Source organism: Adiantum capillus-veneris, chromosome 22, assembly GCF_014529385.1.
Source record: "Adiantum capillus-veneris isolate H3 chromosome 22, ASM1452938v2, whole genome shotgun sequence".
In the NCBI taxonomy this organism is placed as follows: Eukaryota; Viridiplantae; Streptophyta; class Polypodiopsida; order Polypodiales; family Pteridaceae; genus Adiantum; species Adiantum capillus-veneris.
This window is the reverse complement of record NC_140952.1, coordinates 32,694,245-32,700,767: the sequence shown is the minus strand read 5'-3', so window position 1 is coordinate 32,700,767 and position 6,523 is coordinate 32,694,245.

Below are 6,523 nucleotides of genomic sequence, written 5' to 3'. Positions count from 1 at the left end.
GAGCTTCTTACTTTATGACATTCATAGATGATTACTCGAGGAAAGTATGGGTTTACTTTCTCAAGCACAAGGATGAAGCGTTTAGTGTTTTCAAAACGTTTGTGACACTTGTGGAGAATCAGAGTGGCAAGAAGCTTAAATGCTTACGTACTGACAATGGTGGAGAGTATGTTTCAAAGGCCTTTAAGGACTTTTGTGAGTCAAAAGGTATAAAACGTGAACTTACTGCTCCTTACAATCCTCCTCAAAATGGTGTTGCTGAGAGGATGAATAGGACCATACAAGAGAAGGTCAGAAGTATGTTGTCTAATGCAAAGCTGCCAAATGGGTTTTGGGCTGAAGCTGTATCAATAGCTGTTCATCTTGTAAATAGATCTCCTAGCAAGGTTTTGCAGAAGGATTCAGTGCCAGAGATGGTATGGTCAGGCAAGGTGCCCTCATACAAGCATCTCAGAGTCTTTGGCTGTGAGGCATATACTCACGTTCCAAAGGAATTTAGGAACAAACTTGAGCCAAAGAGTAGAAAGTGCATCTTTCTAGGCTATGGTAATTCTGGTGAGATGGGGTACAGACTTTGGGATCCCGAATCCAGAAAGGTTGTCCGCAGCAATGATGTTCACTTTAATGAATCCAAATATCATTCTAAACCAGAGAGGGTTGAGGAGATTAGAAGAGTTGTCTTCCAAGAAGATGGACCTGCACGTGCAAGACAAAATGTCAGGGCTCAAGAGGAGCAAGGACGGGATAGAGTGGAACCACAGGTTGTGGCTGAGCCTGAGCCACCTATTGTGCGTAGATCTAGACGTGTCACGCGACCTCCTGATAGGTTTGTTCCATCTATGAATTATGTCATGTTGACTGATTGCAATGAGCCTTCATGTTATAAGGAAGCAATGCAAATGAAGGACTCCAGGAATTGGCAATTGGCCATGCAGTCAGAGATGACAGCTCTGCATAAAAACCAGACATGGAAGCTAGTTAAATTACCACGGGGCAAAAAGGCTCTACCCTGTAAATGGGTTTACACGTATAAGATCACCGCTCATGATAGTGAGCCAAAGTACAAAGCAAGGCTTGTTGCCAAGGGCTTTAAGCAAGAACAAGGCATTGACTTTGATGAAGTCTTCTCTCCGGTGGTCAAGATGACTACATTGAGATGCTTTCTTGCATTGGTTGCCATATTAGATTTGGTGTTGCACCAAATGGATGTCAAGACAGCGTTCTTGCATGGTGATTTAGATGTGGAAATTTACATGCAGCAGCCAGAAGGGTTTGTTGAGAAAGGCAAGGAAGATTGGGTATGCCAGTTGTTAAAGAGTCTTTATGGCTTAAAACAATCACCGAGGGCATGGTACCATAAATTCCACAAGTTTATGCTTTCTCAAGGCTACAAACGTAGTGAGTTCGATCACTGTCTATATACAAAGAAGGCTAAGGATGGCAGTTGGCTGATCCTTATTTTGTATGTGGATGACATGTTGATTGCTGGCAAGCACTTGGAAGAAATTTCAGCTTTGAAGTCAAAGATGGCAAAATCGTTTGACATGAAAGACATGGGTGAGGCAAGTCATATACTTGGTATGCGCATTGAGAGAGCCAGATCAAAGAAGTTGATTTGGTTATCTCAAACAGAGTATATTGACAAGGTTTTGCAACGTTTCAATATGGAGAAGGGAAAGGCATTGAGTGTTCCATTGCCACCATATGTGAAACTTAGCAAAACAAGATTGTCCTGTGTCTGAGGAAGAACAGGCTGAAATGGATAAGATTCCATATGCGTCTGCAGTGGGTAGTTTGATGTATGCAATGATTGCTACTCGCCCAGACATTGCATTTGCAGTGGGAGTAGTAAGTCGATACATGTCAAACCCAGGCAAGAAACATTGGGAGGCAGTGAAAGGAATATTAAGATACCTGAAAGCTACAAAGAGTATGCGTATATGCTATGGGAGTCAGGAGCTAAGTGTAAAGTGTTTTACAGACTCAGATTATGCAGGTGACTTAGACAACTGAAGGTCTACGTTAGGGTATGTCTTTACATTGGCTGGTGGAGCAGTATCATGCCGTTCTAGATTACAAGATTGTGTTACTCAGTCTACTACAGAGGCTGAATATGTTGCAGCATCAGAGGCATGCAAAGAATCAATTTGGCTTAATTGAGTAGTAACAGATTTGGGAATCAAAGAACAGATGCCTGTGTTATATTGTGATAGTCAAAGTGCTATACAATTGGCTCGCAATCCAGTTTATCTCTCAAAGACAAAGCATGTGGACGTGAAGTATCATTTCATCAGGGAAATGCTCGAGGATAAGCAACTTCAGCTTGTCAAAGTTCACACCACAGAAAATCCTACTGATCTACTTACAAAAGGACTTCCCTCAGAGAGCTTTGCGCATTTTCGCAAGCAGTTAGGTGTAGGGTAGTACATCACTTCTCTACATCTCTTGTATATTAGCTTGTATAGTAGCTTCTCTCACACTTAAAGTACCACATTGGACTTTAAGTGGGAGGTTGTTGGGGTATAAAGCCCAATGTGGTCGCCCAGGTAAGTTGGCGGGCCGCCAGGTATGTACACATATTCTTTTGTAAAAACCTAATAAGAACTCACTATGCTCTACACATTACAGTAGAGCGAGTTCACCATATCGTCGTGCTCTTCTTCTCGCACTCTCTCTCGCGTCGCACTTCCGCTCGTACACCTTCAATCTACACCCCAGAGTTTGAGCTAAGCTACTGAGAGTGGACTCAAAAAATGAGGAAGAATTGCTAAGTATTGTGATGCGTATAGATCAGTAGGTCACACTTCTTTTGTTGATGCAATATTTTCAGTTGACAAAGTAAATTTGACTTTTTCTATGACACCACGTAATTCCAGATTAGACAATACGAGTTTCGTGGCCATGTCATACACTGACATACTGTGGATGGTGCATGCAATGGGACTAGCCTCTAAAGAAGCTGTCATGGCTAAGATCCCATGCATTGTATATATCTAGATGTAGGCAAACATTGATATAAGAGATTGGAAAAAATGCATAGTACAATGTTCCCGTGGCTATCGTGTCACAACTACTACATCAGATATGTGGCGTCATTTTTTTAGTATAAAAGACCTCACAAATCATATGAAGCATCTCCTGGTGATTAAATGATACATTGATATTAATATAGAATAAGTACGCTCTTGTCCTAAAGAAGATTATGGCCGAAAAGGATTCTATGCTCTCGTTAGATTTCCAAGCCCAATACAAAAAAGCATTGTTCAAAACGCATGGTCCTTCCCAAAAAATGACAAAATACGCACCGACAATAATTGACCCATCCCTAGGAGAAGATTGGTGGAGGTGCATTATGATTTTTTTGGTTAGGGATTGTAGATACTACCATGGTGTTAAGTTTAATTATTTCATGCTTATAGTATGGAATTGGAATTTTTAAATAGTTTTGGATCTGCAAGACTTTACGAACGATCGAATAGAACTCTCAAACAAAGTGGGTTTTAGAAGAGTGATTATATGGATTGGCTTGCGCAGACCTCCCTCCAAGAAAGAAGACTTACTTTCTTTGGGCTATGGCTTCAAATGACCCTACATATATGAAGAGTTTAGACATCCCTCAAACCGGTAATTGCACTAACTGATCATGTTTTATAAAACAAGCTACAAAATAAATATGTCAATTGCTAAACCTAAGAGGATTTTTTAATCAAGGGAATCGGCCATCTTTTGTTCAAGAATGGTTATGCATCAAGGTTTTGTGGTCATCAAATGAAAAGGAGGCACAAAATGTCTATAACTCAATGAGCAGCGTTCATTTGAAACTAATTGAGGGTGCGAATTTGGATGCATCCTTGAAAGATGCCAAGCAACAACACAGGACTGTCTTTTGCTTATGAGATTGGACTAATGAAGAAAGGAGCATCGACCAAGGTGAATCAGGTGTTGGCACACGCAAGGAAAAGGTGTTTTTATAGGTAGGTATAAAACAATGTTATAGTTTAGTACTAAAAGTTCATTTAGAGAAGTAATAAACTTGTAACTTTTCATATGGTTAAATAAATGTAACTTCAATATTAAAAGCGCCAGAAGTGCATATATGTTGTTGGATGACAAGAAGTCAATTTTCATTCTCACCCCTATGCAGCTAGCATGTAATTTCAAGAGAACTGTGTACACACCTATCCCATGGTTCCTGGAGTATAGTGAGGGCACCTTTCCTCCAAACAAAGAATTGGCACACAATGATGTTGTGAAGGAAGGGAGGATCGTGCTCAACAGGCAACACAACACATACCTCCCTCAAGAACTTCGGAATTTATTGTGGCTCAACAAACCCCTGCAAAGCTGACAACTACTGAATCCAATGTGCAAACATTGCAAAAAGAAGAGATAACCACTATATCTCAGGCGCGTAACTAATGACTACCATATTAAAACTTAACCCTGATTTGTTGTTGGGAAAGCTGCTTTAGACTGATGACGTAACAACTTGTACTTTTCTATGATGTATCTAGAGCAAAAGCAAAAGCTAGAGGTACACAACTGCATGTCCACACAAAGAAAACAATAGGTTATAGTGCTTGTTTTATTTTATGAAGACTCTTTCAAAACAAGACGGGACTTTCAAAGATGTATCATTGCTTTCATGTTTCTTTGATATCATGGAAAAAGGTGTTCGGGTTGACTTCCAAGGGCATGATTGACTTCACAACAAGTTTTGAAACAAAAATAATGGATGGACCTGCCAATAGTGACATACTCATCATCAGGTAAGTCTCCCCAAGATCAAAGTTGTAGACGTCTGAATGAGAGATATTGGAGCTTAAATTGCATGATTGATTTTGATAGTAGAGTTTTGTGAATGAAACCAAGGCTAACAAAGTGTGTTCTTTGAAATGTTTCGGGTACTAATGGTAGTCATGTTCAAATTGCACATTACAGTCTTGATAAGATAGAGGAATACACAAAGAACGCTGTATTAAACCTTGTTGAGCCACATATAGTCGAGAAAGGCCTTTTTTCATATCATGAAGAGATGCACGTGGGCTCTGCAGTGCATGCATTGATTTTATTTTTGCCGACCAATACTCTTGTGCATAGACTGTTAGATATTGGGGTTCCACAATGGAACATATGGATGTGTGGAAATTCGACCATTGGCTCGGCTCACGCATGCAACGACCAATGACAAAAGACTATTGGTCATTCATTGTGTGCCAAGTTGATGATCATGCAATGGTAAGAGATGTCACAGGTATTGTTGGATGGCAAGAGAACCACACTAACATGGTAGTCTACAAGACATCAATTTGTAAGTAACAGAACAAAAGTGTGTGTACATTGCCCGTCTCCATAATGAAGAAGGGCAGTCAGTGTTAACAAAGGCCATTGAGTTACCAAGAGAGGATGCCTGGTTTGATCCACTCAAGGAGAGTAGCTAGACAAAAGAAGAAGATGGCATACCATTGAGAGGTAAAATGTAGCATTTTGAACAAGTAGAGTTGTAGTTTGATATTTTTTCTAAGCATGTTTGATCTTGCAGAAGGTATGGAACACGGGCATTGTTGGAATTACGGTTGCAGAGAAACGCACATAGCTTGGAGAAGATGAAGGAAGCTCAAGGCACACAATAGAGAGTGTATTACTTAGTGTGCAATGGAAAGATAGATAGCCCTAGAGTGATGGGCGTATATACAATGCACGGGGGAAATAACCTCCTAAAGAGGGAAAAAATGCCCCGGCGGTCCTAGTGTGTTCACACACATCACTACCACATGTATATGGTAACAAATCCCCCCTGGAGTGATGCGGTGAACGAGAGCTGGCACATGAGTAAAGGGAAGTGCCATGCCCTAAGGACATGATCAGTCCACAAAGGGGAGTAAGCCCAAAGCTTTGCGGAAAGCTTCAAGCTTCTCACGAGACAATGCCTTTGTGAAAAGATCTGCAAGGTTGTCTTGTGTTGGCACATAAGCCAAGCTGATCTCTCCTGCTGACAGCCTCTCCCTGACATAGTGGTAATGCACCTCAATGTGCTTTGTGCGAGCATGAAAAATTGGGTTCCTTGCAACTGCCAATCCGCTCTGACTATCAGTGTAGATAGTGTTGGCAGTGTCCTGTCCAACACCCAAATCATCCATAAGGCGTCTGAGCCATACACACTCAACCGTAGCTGTGAAGACTGCTCTGTACTCAGCCTCACAACTCGAAGTGGCCACAGTAGGTTGCTTCTTGCTCAACCATGATATACATGAATTGCCAAGCATGAAACAAAAACCACTTGTGGACACTCGCGTGTCAAAACAACCAGCCCAATCTAAGTCCGAAAAAGCGTGTAAGTCTGGCGGCAATGATCCCCCCTTGGGATAAAACAAGCCAAGATGTAAAGTGCCACTAAGGTAGCGGAAAATCCTCTTGACAGCATGCCAATGCTTAGATTCTGGGTTATGCATAAATCTGTTGACCTGTGAGACTGCAAACTGAATATATGGCCTCGTGTTGCATACATAAATGAGGCAGCCAA